The sequence below is a fragment of the Schistocerca americana genome, chromosome 3, assembly GCF_021461395.2.
Source record: "Schistocerca americana isolate TAMUIC-IGC-003095 chromosome 3, iqSchAmer2.1, whole genome shotgun sequence".
Classification (NCBI taxonomy): domain Eukaryota; kingdom Metazoa; phylum Arthropoda; class Insecta; order Orthoptera; family Acrididae; genus Schistocerca; species Schistocerca americana.
Window position 1 is genome coordinate 590,420,418 of NC_060121.1, and position 15,000 is coordinate 590,435,417.

General features: G+C 53.3%; 2 non-coding genes and 1 pseudogene across 2 annotated transcripts; all 3 read right to left on the bottom strand.

Annotated features, from left to right (window-relative positions):
- The window catches only part of LOC124607555, a 7,508-nt pseudogene extending 4,015 nt beyond the window's left edge, over positions 1-3,493 (bottom strand).
- A 188-nt stretch (positions 3,494-3,681) lies between these two features.
- LOC124608246 lies at positions 3,682-3,836 on the bottom strand. Its single transcript, XR_006978930.1, has one exon. It is a non-coding gene; the product is annotated as a 5.8S ribosomal RNA (ribosomal RNA).
- A 351-nt stretch (positions 3,837-4,187) lies between these two features.
- On the bottom strand, positions 4,188-6,097 carry LOC124608853. Its single transcript, XR_006979411.1, has one exon. It is a non-coding gene; the product is annotated as a small subunit ribosomal RNA (ribosomal RNA).
- Between the last annotated feature and the right edge of the window lie 8,903 nt (positions 6,098-15,000).

A 15,000-nucleotide genomic window follows, 5' to 3' on the forward strand; every position in this document is an offset into this window, starting at 1 on the left:
TGCAGCGGCGGGGCGGCAGGCGGCCGCTTGGATGGTTGGCGCGGCCGCTGTGTCCTGGTGATCGACCTCTCCCCCCTGGACCCGACCGACGCAAGGGCATCCGGGAGCATGCCCAGGATGACATCGGGCGGCGTGCCCCGCCCCAGACCAATGACTCGATCCAGGGCAGAGAAACGCTGGGCGGAAGCAGGTAGCCCCGCCAGATGCTCCCAGATGGCGGCGTCAGTCGGCCCCTCCGGCGGCGGCCCGGTGGTGTCGGCCGCGAAGTCCTCGGCTGCGTCGACGGGCGGCGCAGCGGCCTCGCCCGCGTCAGGCAGCGAGCTCGCTGCTCCACGGCGGGACGCCGGCTCTTCACCCCGACCGATCTCAAGTGCCTCCATGAATTGGCGGACAAGCTGCTTGTGGGCAGCTTGCCGCCGTCGGCACTTGATTGCCTCAAGCGTTCGGTCGGGGAACATCCTGGTAAGTTCTTGATTTACAAAGAAGAACCGGGCGTCCCTCTCAAGGAACAGTTCGGCCTCTGCCTTGGCGAGCGACAGGACTTCTTCCTCCGTCCACCTCGCGCGATGCCTCTCCGTCACGATCTCACCGTTGGCGGCCGCAGGGTGTTGGCGGCGAGTCATAGTTACTCCCGCCGTTTACCCGCGCTTGCTTGAATTTCTTCACGTTGACATTCAGAGCACTGGGCAGAAATCACATTGCGTCAACACCCGCTAGGGCCATCGCAATGCTTTGTTTTAATTAGACAGTCGGATTCCCCCAGTCCGTGCCAGTTCTGAGTTGATCGTTGAATGGCGGCCGAAGAGAATCCGCGCACCCGCGCGCCCCCGGAGGAGCACGCTAAGGCGGACGCGGCCTCGCAGCAAGGAAGATCCGTGGGAGGCCAAGGCACGGGACCGAGCTCGGATCCTGCACGCAGGTTGAAGCACCGGGGCGCGAACGCCGCGCAGGCGCGCGCATCCTGCACCGCCGGCCAGCACGAGGCCAACCAACGGCGAGAGCAGACCACGCCCGCGCTAAACGCCCGCACTTACCGGCACCCCTACGGCACTCACCTCGCCCAGGCCCGGCACGTTAGCGCTGACCCACTTCCCGACCAAGCCCGACACGCCACGATCCTCAGAGCCAATCCTTATCCCGAAGTTACGGATCCAATTTGCCGACTTCCCTTACCTACATTATTCTATCGACTAGAGGCTCTTCACCTTGGAGACCTGCTGCGGATATGGGTACGAACCGGCGCGACACCTCCACGTGGCCCTCTCCCGGATTTTCAAGGTCCGAGGGGAAGATCGGGACACCGCCGCAACTGCGGTGCTCTTCGCGTTCCAAACCCTATCTCCCTGCTAGAGGATTCCAGGGAACTCGAACGCTCATGCAGAAAAGAAAACTCTTCCCCGATCTCCCGACGGCGTCTCCGGGTCCTTTTGGGTTACCCCGACGAGCATCTCTAAAAGAGGGGCCCGACTTGTATCGGTTCCGCTGCCGGGTTCCGGAATAGGAACCGGATTCCCTTTCGCCCAACGGGGGCCAGCACAAAGTGCATCATGCTATGACGGCCCCCATCAACATCGGATTTCTCCTAGGGCTTAGGATCGACTGACTCGTGTGCAACGGCTGTTCACACGAAACCCTTCTCCGCGTCAGCCCTCCAGGACCTCGCTGGAGTATTTGCTACTACCACCAAGATCTGCACCGACGGCGGCTCCAGGCAGGCTCACGCCCAGACCCTTCTGCGCCCACCGCCGCGACCCTCCTACTCGTCAGGGCTTCGCGGCCGGCCGCAAGGACCGGCCATGACTGCCAGACTGACGGCCGAGTATAGGCACGACGCTTCAGCGCCATCCATTTTCAGGGCTAGTTGCTTCGGCAGGTGAGTTGTTACACACTCCTTAGCGGATTCCGACTTCCATGGCCACCGTCCTGCTGTCTTAAGCAACCAACGCCTTTCATGGTTTCCCATGAGCGTCGATTCGGGCGCCTTAACTCGGCGTTTGGTTCATCCCACAGCGCCAGTTCTGCTTACCAAAAGTGGCCCACTTGGCACTCCGATCCGAGTCGTTTGCTCGCGGCTTCAGCATATCAAGCAAGCCGGAGATCTCACCCATTTAAAGTTTGAGAATAGGTTGAGGTCGTTTCGGCCCCAAGGCCTCTAATCATTCGCTTTACCGGATGAGACTCGTACGAGCACCAGCTATCCTGAGGGAAACTTCGGAGGGAACCAGCTACTAGATGGTTCGATTAGTCTTTCGCCCCTATACCCAGCTCCGACGATCGATTTGCACGTCAGAATCGCTACGGACCTCCATCAGGGTTTCCCCTGACTTCGTCCTGGCCAGGCATAGTTCACCATCTTTCGGGTCCCAACGTGTACGCTCTAGGTGCGCCTCACCTCGCAATGAGGACGAGACGCCCCGGGAGTGCGGAGGCCGCCGCCCCGTGAAGGGCGGGGAAGCCCCATCCTCCCTCGGCCCGCGCAAGGCGAGACCTTCACTTTCATTACGCCTTTAGGTTTCGTACAGCCCAATGACTCGCGCACATGTTAGACTCCTTGGTCCGTGTTTCAAGACGGGTCGTGAAATTGTCCAAAGCTGAAGCGCCGCTGACGGGAGCGATTATTCCGCCCGAGAGCATCCCGAGCCAACAGCGGCGCGGGTCCGGGGCCGGGCCAGGTAGGTCCGTCATCCGGGAAGAACCGCGCGCGCTTGCCGGGAGCCCGAGCGCCCAAAGGGGCGAATCGACTCCTCCAGATATACCGCCGGGCAGCCAGCCAGGACACCGGGGCTCTGCCCAACAGACGCGAACCGAGGCCCGCGGAAGGACAGGCTGCGCACCCGGGCCGTAGGCCGGCACCCAGCGGGTCGCGACGTCCTACTAGGGGAGAAGTGCGGCCCACCGCACACCGGAACGGCCCCACCCCGCGGCGAGTGGAAAGGCAACCGGACACGACCCCGCCGCGGATTGCTCCGCGCGGGCGGCCGGCCCCATCTGCCGAGGGCGGAGGCCAGTGGCCGGATGGGCGTGAATCTCACCCGTTCGACCTTTCGGACTTCTCACGTTTACCCCAGAACGGTTTCACGTACTTTTGAACTCTCTCTTCAAAGTTCTTTTCAACTTTCCCTCACGGTACTTGTTCGCTATCGGTCTCGTGGTCATATTTAGTCTCAGATGGAGTTTACCACCCACTTGGAGCTGCACTCTCAAGCAACCCGACTCGAAGGAGAGGTCCCGCCGACGCTCGCACCGGCCGCTACGGGCCTGGCACCCTCTACGGGCCGTGGCCTCATTCAAGTTGGACTTGGGCTCGGCGCTAGGCGTCGGGGTAGTGGACCCTCCCAAACACCACATGCCACGACAGGCGGCAGCCTGCGGGGTTCGGTGCTGGACTCTTCCCTGTTCGCTCGCCGCTACTGGGGGAATCCTTGTTAGTTTCTTTTCCTCCGCTTAGTAATATGCTTAAATTCAGCGGGTAGTCTCGCCTGCTCTGAGGTCGTTGTACGAGGTGTCGCACGCCACACCGCCAGCCGGCTGTGCACGCTACCGAGTAAGTACCGGTATGCGAACCGCCAGGCGACGGGCGCGCATCGCACGTTTAAGGAGGCGCGGCCGGCCCCACAGGCGGCCGCGACGCTCCCATGTCTGCGAAGCGGGGCAAACGCCGCGCGCTTCAGTATACGTAGCCGACCCTCAGCCAGACGTGGCCCGGGAACGGAATCCATGGACCGCAATGTGCGTTCGAAACGTCGATGTTCATGTGTCCTGCAGTTCACATGTCGACGCGCAATTTGCTGCGTTCTTCATCGACCCACGAGCCGAGTGATCCACCGTCCTGGGTGATCTTTTCTTAGTTTCCACTGTCTCTTTCAAGACAGTTGCATAGGCGGGACGTAGGCGTGTGGCGGCCCCTGTTCCAGCGTTCTGTGTCCAACGGCCTCACGGCCGATGGGCGTCGTACGGCTCCACCCCGGAGCGGACAGGCAGTCGGGCGAAAGTCATTCAAAACCGGCGCCAGGCGCCAGGTGCCGCAGGCCAGCCGCTCCAGCGCTTCAGCGCTCGTACCACACAACATTGGCGTTAGTTTTGAGAAGCACGCGTGGTTCCGCACGCGGCGCACGGCTACTGCGAGCCGTACAGGTAGCGTGTTGCGCGACACGACACGCACATCGAAAGACATGCAGTCTAGTCGGTAATGATCCTTCCGCAGGTTCACCTACGGAAACCTTGTTATGACTTTTACTTCCTCTAAATGATCAAGTTTGGTCATCTTTCCGGTAGCATCGGCAACGACAGAGTCAATGCCGCGTACCAGTCCGAAGACCTCACTAAATCATTCAATCGGTAGTAGCGACGGGCGGTGTGTACAAAGGGCAGGGACGTAATCAACGCGAGCTTATGACTCGCGCTTACTGGGAATTCCTCGTTCATGGGGAACAATTGCAAGCCCCAATCCCTAGCACGAAGGAGGTTCAGCGGGTTACCCCGACCTTTCGGCCTAGGAAGACACGCTGATTCCTTCAGTGTAGCGCGCGTGCGGCCCAGAACATCTAAGGGCATCACAGACCTGTTATTGCTCAATCTCGTGCGGCTAGAAGCCGCCTGTCCCTCTAAGAAGAAAAGTAATCGCTGACAGCACGAAGGATGTCACGCGACTAGTTAGCAGGCTAGAGTCTCGTTCGTTATCGGAATTAACCAGACAAATCGCTCCACCAACTAAGAACGGCCATGCACCACCACCCACCGAATCAAGAAAGAGCTATCAATCTGTCAATCCTTCCGGTGTCCGGGCCTGGTGAGGTTTCCCGTGTTGAGTCAAATTAAGCCGCAGGCTCCACTCCTGGTGGTGCCCTTCCGTCAATTCCTTTAAGTTTCAGCTTTGCAACCATACTTCCCCCGGAACCCAAAAGCTTTGGTTTCCCGGAGGCTGCCCGCCGAGTCATCGGAGGAACTGCGGCGGATCGCTGGCTGGCATCGTTTATGGTTAGAACTAGGGCGGTATCTGATCGCCTTCGAACCTCTAACTTTCGTTCTTGATTAATGAAAACATACTTGGCAAATGCTTTCGCTTCTGTTCGTCTTGCGACGATCCAAGAATTTCACCTCTAACGTCGCAATACGAATGCCCCCGCCTGTCCCTATTAATCATTACCTCGGGTTCCGAAAACCAACAAAATAGAACCGAGGTCCTATTCCATTATTCCATGCACACAGTATTCAGGCGGGCTTGCCTGCTTTAAGCACTCTAATTTGTTCAAAGTAAACGTGCCGGCCCACCGAGACACTCACTCAAGAGCACCCTGGTAGGATTGCAACGGGGTCCGCCTCGGGACGCACGAGCACGCACGAGGCGCGTCGCACGCCTTCAGCTCGCCCCACCGGCAGGACGTCCCACGATACATGCCAGTTAAACACCGACGGGCGGTGAACCAACAGCGTGGGACACAAATCCAACTACGAGCTTTTTAACCGCAACAACTTTAATATACGCTATTGGAGCTGGAATTACCGCGGCTGCTGGCACCAGACTTGCCCTCCAATAGATACTCGTTAAAGGATTTAAAGTGTACTCATTCCGATTACGGGGCCTCGGATGAGTCCCGTATCGTTATTTTTCGTCACTACCTCCCCGTGCCGGGAGTGGGTAATTTGCGCGCCTGCTGCCTTCCTTGGATGTGGTAGCCGTTTCTCAGGCTCCCTCTCCGGAATCGAACCCTGATTCCCCGTTACCCGTTACAACCATGGTAGGCGCAGAACCTACCATCGACAGTTGATAAGGCAGACATTTGAAAGATGCGTCGCCGGTACGAGGACCGTGCGATCAGCCCAAAGTTATTCAGAGTCACCAAGGCAAACGGACCGGACGAGCCGACCGATTGGTTTTGATCTAATAAAAGCGTCCCTTCCATCTCTGGTCGGGACTCTGTTTGCATGTATTAGCTCTAGAATTACCACAGTTATCCAAGTAACGTGGGTACGATCTAAGGAACCATAACTGATTTAATGAGCCATTCGCGGTTTCACCTTAATGCGGCTTGTACTGAGACATGCATGGCTTAATCTTTGAGACAAGCATATGACTACTGGCAGGATCAACCAGGGAGCTGCGTCAACTAGAGCTGAGCAGCCGGCCGCCCGGGAGTGTGTCCCGGGGGCCCGCGCGAACACGCAAGCGTCCGCTCAATTATTCTGCAAACAGGAGGAGGCTGAGCTCCCCTGCACCATACACCTCGAAACCCTCTCAGGTCCCGGCGGCGCGCAGCGCCGTCCTAAGTACTTGGTCGGGTTCGAGAGAGGCGCAATCGCCCGGAGTTTGGCGAGTAGACGCTTTAGGTGCGACCACCCGTGCTCCCAACTGAGCTTGCCGCTGCCGACAGAGGCCCGGGAGCGTGCTGTCGTGGCATTGCCGGCGGGAGACAACACGCGCCACCTACGGTGACCGGCAGCTCCAACGCCAGCGCCACAGAAGGACAAAAGCCCCACTTGGGTGCCGAAGCGAACTCTCCCAGCACAGCGCAACGCGCCAACACGTCCGCACAGCTGCGATACAAACCACCTGCGAGAACCGCAGAGGCGACCGAGCAGCAGACGGCGTCGCGGCGCCGAGCGCCGGGCGGCGGCGCATCCTCAGCGCACACAGTCCTCAATCGGACCAGCACACTGCAGATGTCCACCGCGCTTCGCACCGGGCCCGCGAGGACCTACTTTGGCCGCACGGCGCCGCGTGCAGGGTGCGCCGGCGCGCAGCTGCGCCGCCTGCCGCCTCCGTCGGCCGGCGCGCCTGCCACTGGCCGCCCCCACCAGCCGGCTGTAGCGCGTGCGCCCACGCACCGCGCGGCCAGCACGCCGGGAGGCCCCCCCTCACCGGCCGGGGACGGTCCCACCCAGCCACCGCCGCGTATCGCTTCACACCCAGATGCCATTCACGTTCGTGGGCATGGTGGGTATCGCTGGAACAACCGGTTGGTAGCTCAACCGATCGTCGCCATCACTGATTCACCTCTAGCGAGAACAACCGCACCACAACGGTTTACCAGTTGTTCATTTGCGTAACGTCACCAGCAAACGTAGGCGTCCATCGCCATTTGCAAATTCAACGATTGTTGCATGCCTGTGTCAGGTGTCACGACACACTATGTCTGCCCACATACACGCAACAACATGTGCACGCTTCGCGAACACGTGGAAGGTGGCCCCCGTACGTATGCGATGTCCATTGCGCGAACGACTGTCAACCGGCCTCTGTCGCATGTCGCAGATGTGGAACGCAGTGCACCATGCTATCACGGTGTGTGAGAAGAGACGACTACGTCTGACAACACGCGCCACTACATCAACAGACGGCTCATGCTGATCGCCATCCAGGGCATACCACACTGCAATCCAGCTCTTATAGGGAGACGACACGTAGCTGAGTGCACAACATTTGGACCGCATGGTTCGCCGTTGTTGGCGCAGTCGTTGTACGGTCACATGTACCACGATGTATCATTCAGTACATGAGGACCAATGTGCAGTACAGTGTGTGATTTGGACGTACAACATCAGCGGACAGTTGACACAGGCCGTACCACAGCGTAGGCTACGTGCTTCGCCATGCGAATGCCAATGAACAACTGCAAATGCCAATGAACAACTGCAAAGGGCATTGAGCATGTACGTCCTGCTGCCATCCACATTACAGTGTATAGCTGCAAGGTGTTTAACATGAAGCGATACACTGGGGACCGGGCAGTGCGAGTAGCAAACTATATTGCGGGGGTTGCAGTTAGGCAACACTACACTAATTTAACGCGTCGTATGACAATTACAGAGCAGGTTAAGGCCCAACGTGTGTTGGGTTAAGGCCCAACGTGTGTTGGGTTAAGGCCCAACGTGTGTTGGGTTAAGGCCCAACCTGTGTTGGGTTAAGGCCCAACGTGTGTTGGGTTAAGGCCCAACGTGTGTTGGGTTAAGGCCCAACGTGTGTTGGGTTAAGGCCCAACGTGTGTTGGGTTAAGGCCCAACGTGTGTTGGGTTAAGGCCCAACGTGTGTTGGGTTAAGGCCCAACGTGTGTTGGGTTAAGGCCCAACGTGTGTTGGGTTAAGGCCCAACGTGTGTTGGGTTAAGGCCCAACGTGTGTTGGGTTACAGCGCAATATGGGTTACGTTAAGGGGCAATATAGGTTAGGTTAAGGTACGATATAGGTTAGGTTAAGGTACGATATAGGTTAGGTTAAGGTACGATATAGGTTAGGTTAAGGTACGATATAGGTTAGGTTAAGGTACGATATAGGTTAGGTTAAGGTACGATATAGGTTAGGTTAAGGTACGATATAGGTTAGGTTAAGGTACGATATAGGTTAGGTTAAGGTACGATATAGGTTAGGTTAAGGCGCAACGTGGGTTAGGTTACGGCGCAACATAGGTTAGGTTACGGCGCAACATAGGTTAGGTTACGGCGCAACATAGGTTAGGTTACGGCGCAACATAGGTTAGGTTAAGGCGCAACATAGGTTAGGTTAAGGCGCAACATAGGTTAGGTTAAGGCGCAACATAGGTTAGGTTAAGGCGCAACATAGGTTAGGTTAAGGCGCAACATAGGTTAGGTTAAGGCGCAACATAGGTTAGGTTAAGGCGCAACATAGGTTAGGTTAAGGCGCAACATAGGTTAGGTTAAGGCGCAACATAGGTTAGGTTAAGGCGCAACATAGGTTAGGTTAAGGCGCAACATAGGTTAGGTTAAGGCGCAACATAGGTTAGGTTAAGGCGCAACATAGGTTAGGTTAAGGCGCAACATAGGTTAGGTTAAGGCGCAACATAGGTTAGGTTAAGGCGCAACATAGGTTAGGTTAAGGCGCAACATAGGTTAGGTTAAGGCGCAACATAGGTTAGGTTAAGGCGCAACATAGGTTAGGTTAAGGCGCAACATAGGTTAGGTTAAGGCGCAACATAGGTTAGGTTAAGGCGCAACATAGGTTAGGTTAAGGCGCAACATAGGTTAGGTTAAGGCGCAACATAGGTTAGGTTAAGGCGCAACATAGGTTAGGTTAAGGCGCAACATAGGTTAGGTTAAGGCGCAACATAGGTTAGGTTAAGGCGCAACATAGGTTAGGTTAAGGCGCAACATAGGTTAGGTTAAGGCGCAACATAGGTTAGGTTAAGGCGCAACATAGGTTAGGTTAAGGCGCAACATAGGTTAGGTTAAGGCGCAACATAGGTTAGGTTAAGGCGCAACATAGGTTAGGTTAAGGCGCAATATAGGTTAGGTTAAGGCGCAATATAGGTTAGGTTAAGGCGCAATATAGGTTAGGTTAAGGTACCGTATAGGTTAGGTTAAGGTACAGTATAGTTTAGGTTAAGGTACACATTGTTGTAAGGAAAGGTGTAATGGGGGGGGGGGGCGGCCGGTCGGTTTGTTGATTGTGATTATAGTAAGTGGATGCCTGCGGCATCATCTGATTTGCCACGTCAGGATACACCTTTGGCTCATGACAGGCGGCGCTCCGATTCCATGCTTGTGGGAGACCTGTGTCTTTCATTCCTGCCATTGTTTGTGTGCTGTGAGAGGGGGCAGTATTGTGATGTTGGGTGCACCCCTGTGTAGGACATGTGTGGGTGTTGGTGGCTTAGCTGAGCAATGGTGGTTGTCGGGAGGGTGGGATATTCCGTTTTCTGAGTGGACCTCCCAGTCTGGTTATGACAGTGTGGATTGTCTCATGTGGCGGAGAGGATGCACTGGGTGTTGTTCCATGCTGGTGCTTACATATTGTCTGTGTGCGTGTTACAGGCGGAGAGTAGTGCGTGATAAGAGTGTGTGGCTGACGTGTGGTTGTGATTGTGAGCAGAGTCTTTCAGCATGTATACGGACAGTTGTATATATTATCTGTATTCTGATGGGTCCATCTATTACTAATCAGCGCCGTGTATACGTTTAATCCGGTTCCAGTCGAAACTGTTGTATCTCTGTACATTAGTGCCACGGCGAGCGCGCTATGTAGCTACTCGTCTCGGCAGCTTCCACCGGTGTGTGGCAAATGATTATAAGCAATGAGTCGAGTCGTCAATACCGATAGTGTGACGTCACATGTCTGGGGTGGGGGACGCTGCGCCCTTCCGGTGGGTCATGGCCTAGAAAGACGCTCCCCACGCAGGGGGGCTTGGACTGTCATAAACTCTTCCGAGTAATATACTTGCCGTACGTTTTTGCGACTGCGAGTGCAACGCCCACCGGTACCGACATGGATGGAGCGCCTCCTAGCTGACCGCTCAGCATCGGCATTCGTACAGAGAGCAACGCGATCGCGTCTCTAGCTCGTAACTGGTACAGCTCGCAGCTCATGTATAGGGACAAATTTTTTTTTTTTTTTTTTTTTTTTTTTTTTTTTTTTTTTTTTTTTTTTTTTTTTCCAAATTTATGGAACATGCATAACCCACTTTCTAACACTTTTGAGTGGGCGTATTGTGACTAACTATCTCTGCTATTACACTACAGGAGTGGATTATTAGTGCATGCATACTATCTAGTTTTTAAGTAGCTTTGCTTAATGGCAATTATCGGCCTCTTAGCCTCTCTGGAACGCTGCCAGAGAGTTGCCCGTCCCTAGCCACGTGGAGGCGGGCCGCTACTTCTAGAGAAACCACTCCATTTGTGTTACTCTTTTATTCCCCCCACCACCTTGCTGAACTAACTACAACTACTACCTACTCTAAGTCAAAACTTAAACAAACATAGTATATACATATATACAATTGCGCATTAGATCTTAAGCGCATTTACTCTCTCCCAAGGTAGGCTCGCTGGGCCTCCCTTGAGATTTTGTTAACCAATTTTGCGAAATTGCTGAACATTTCGCTTTCTGTTAATATTTCATTAACATTTCTAGTACGCAGAAGCTGCCTCTCCCCTGAGACAGCCTGTTCATATATTGGGCACTCGAACACTATGTGTTCTGGCGATCCTTCGTGGGCACCACAGTCACACTCCGGTGTTGGCCTTTTCCCTATTTTATGCAGGTACGTGGGATAAGGACCATGTCCTGTGAGGAAGTGAACTATGCCCTGTGAGGGCTTCATTATCTTGTTATTTAATCTTCCCCTTACTGTGGGTATAAACCCATGGACTCTACGGCCCGTACTGGATCCATCCCATTCGTCCTGCCAAATGTCAAGCACTTTCTTGCGAATGGCTTTGACACTTACCAGAGGAACGCCCATGATATCTTGTACCCTGTCGATGTTCTGTTTGCGCAGCCAATAGAAGGCTGCGTGCTGCCTTATTATTAGGTCTAATGGACATAGACCCATAATTACCAACAGTGCATCTGTTGGACTTGTGTTGAATGCTCCAATGCATCTCAACAGAACGTTCCTCTGTATTCGCCTGACAGCAGCGGCAGGCCGCACCAGAGCTAACCTGTGGGCCCACACACTGGATGCGTGCCCTACTATTGGTGCCAATATGCTGTTATGGTAAATATTTATTGCCTTTGACGGCAGATGGAACCTTCTTTGTCCAATTGATATTATCTTATTGAACAAAGCTAGGGACTTTGTCGTTATTTGCTCGATATGCGGAATGAAACTCCAATTCTCATCTAAATATACCCCAAGGTAACGGGCATATCTCTGTCGTGACACTGCTTGGCCATTAATTCTGACTGTTGGGTCCCTATTTAACTTGCCTTTCAAGAGCATATATAGGGATTTTTGTGGTGCTATAGACATTTTAGTCTTTGTACACCAGTTGGTTATTAGATCAATAACCAGTCGTGATCGGTCCTCGATCACATTGCGAGTGTCACCTTCTACTAGAATTGCGAGATCATCCGCATAAGCAACGACTCCCAGAACTGCAGTCTCTCGCTGCAGGACGTTCAACAAAGGTTCCATGTTAATATCCCAGAAAATGGGACCACACACCGATCCCTGGGGACAGCCACGGGATACTCTTTTAGATACGACGGCTCCAGGAGCCGTTATCTTAGCAGTCCTTCCATCACAGTAGGCCTCCAGACAGCCATACAGCAGCTGCGGGCACCCAATCTCTCGCAGGCGAGAGAAGAGTGCCGGCCACCACAGGTTGTCGAAGGCCCCTGAGATGTCTATCATTATGCCAAGTACATACTTTGATGTCGCAGAGTGAACAATTCGGCAAACCTCATTGATCGCATCCTGGGTGGAGCGACCCTTTCGGAATCCGAACTGCCTATCACTCATACCATACAGAGTTCGATGACTCTGGAGACGGTCAGCCAGCAACTTCTCAAATGCTTTGCCCATTACATCCAGCAGACAGATAGGCCGATAGGATTTCGGCACTGTTGGATCTTTATCAGGGCCTTTCCTGATAACTACAACTTCTGCAGTTTTCCACTTTAGTGGATAATAGCCCCTTTGTAAACAACTGTTGTAAATACGACTTAGTGCCGGGGCGACCAAGTGTGCGAGTCCCTGTAAGATCTCCACAGGGATCCCGTCAGGACCAGGCGCCTTCTTCCTTGCAAAGGTGTAGATGGTTGCTTCCACCTCCTCTGCTGAGAAAGGGCACACGTTTGTATCGTTAAGATACGGAATCGACAGCGCCTGACGTATGTCCCGCTGTTCGTGCGAGTCTTGGTCCTCAATGTCATCAGGCAATAATGTATCCAACAGCAACCTTGCTGTTTCTTCCCAATTCTTGGTCGTGTCTCCATCCCCAGCACGTAGCGTAGACAGAATCATGGGCGATCTTATTTTTTCTCGAACGATTTTGTAAGGAACTCCCCAAGGGTCTGTTCCCAGCTGATCGTTCACAAATTTTTCCCAGGATTGGCGCCTTGTAATGTCCAACTGATCCTTGTATCTCTGCTTCAGACGACGATAAATACGCAGGTGGTATTGTCCTTCGTCATGGGCAAAGCTCCTTTGGTAGTTGCTTCGCGCCCTTCTGACCGACCGTTTGAGCACAGTCAATTCAGGGGTCCATGGGGTGGACTCCCTGCAGATGTATCTCGCTATTCGAGGTACAGCCAGTGTGATAGCCGTTTGCACGGAGCTTACCAGCTCCTCCACAGCTTCATCAATATTACCTATGTCCTCTCCGAACTCGGGAGGACTGAACACCTGCACGAGTCGGTCCCAGTCTGTCCGAGCATAATTGAAGCGTTCCACCCATTCGCCTGGCACATCCGCGATGGTCGGCGCTATATCAAATGTTATACAGTTATGGTCACTGACAGTTAGATGTTCTCTTACTTGCCAGTTATGGACGTGGGGTGCTGCCCTCTCGCTTGCTAGTGTGACATCAATATTTGATGTTGCACCCGCCCTCCCTGAGTAGGTCGGGGGGTACCCAGGCAAGTTTAGCACATACATGTGCGTTTCCATTATCAAATCCACAAGCTCCGCACCCCTACCGTCCTGTACATCGCTGTGCCAGAGTGGGGACTTAGCATTAGCATCAAGAGCTACAATTATAGCCTGCCCGGCTAAAACTCTTAGTATCCAATTCAGCTGATCAAGATAAATCTTGATGTCATGTCTGAATTGGCAGTAGACGTTTACAACGTACATACTGTAAGACAGCAGATTTAGTTGTACAACTATAATATGCTCAGTACAGAACTGATTTAATATCGTAGTTTTAATAGTTTTATTCAATACTATAATTGCACTCATGGGGTTCCCACCTGAGGATACCACCTGTGCTGTTGCGGGAAAACCAGGGACTCGACCCGCACAGGAGTTCGGTTCTTGTATCAAAAGAATATCAACTCCTTCTTGTTCCGCTACCTTCCGTAGCTCATGTGCAACCATCTGGCTGCGCATGGCATTGACTTGTACCACTTTAAATATCGCCGTAATCTGTTCTTTGGACAAGTCTGTCTAAGAACATTCGGTGGGTTGGACAATCTTTAGGTCCACCACACTTGCGGCCTCGTCTCTTGCATGGTACACATACTGCCGCTTTGTCCTTATTAGGACAGCCATTCTTAATATGTCCAGAGAGGCCACAATGGCCACATATGATATCAGGTTGCGTACAATACTTGTTTGTATGATTAATGTCCTGGCATTTAGTGCATCTCGGCACTGCCAGGTAATCTTTTATATTCAACGCAGAGTAGCCAACATACAACCGACCCACTCTCGTTAGTAATTTCCATAAACCTGGCGAGACTTCTACCACGTGGTGTACTGTCAGTTTCCCACGTGGTCCTACTTTGAAGCGTAACTTAAATTGTTCATCGAATTTTCCTCTTGACATGTTCACGTCAAAATTTTGCGTGTAAATTGCGTCTAGCAGATTGTCTGTTGTCATGTACGTAGGTACGTCATACAGACACATCAAAGGTCGACGCTTGCGAGGAGGTTCGCACTTCACTTTATTGCTCAATTGTTCATTGCTTAAAATCTTTTGGCAGTCCTCTTGTGATGCCGTTTCTACTATGAGGACATTCTTTGCAGTGCGTACATTGTTTATCTTTATTTTATCCTTCTTAGGATCAATGCACTTCTCAAATGCTGACTTAACAGCCTTAATGTCATCACCAGGTTTAGGCTTAATGAACACTGTGGGAGCAACTTTCTTAATGTTGTCCTGTATGGTTTGTTTCGCTGTCGGTGCCTTGGCAACTGGGGCTCTAGCAACCGCAGCATAAGACCGGGCCGGTTGACCTCTAAGTCTTTCATTTTCTTTCTCTAATTCTGTTACCCTACCCTCTAACTGAGAGTGGGCGATTGCCCAGTTGGCCACAAAGTCCCTAATATGGTTTATAGCATAATTGCTTATCTTACCATTTTTAATGCTAGTATCCAGCAATCTCAGAAATTTCGAATGTCGCTCAGCGACAGACACATTCTCGAGGCTCGAAACTCCGCTAGTATCTAACGCATTAACACTCTCTTGATTTTCCGCCATTGTGATAATTAGAGAGTGTAAAAGTGGAGGCCCGTCTCTTGCCCCGGACCGGCCTCTCTGGCATGGGGGGAGGCTATATGCAGCTCGCTCACCGGTCCCGCCCCTTGACCAAGAGCTATCAGTAA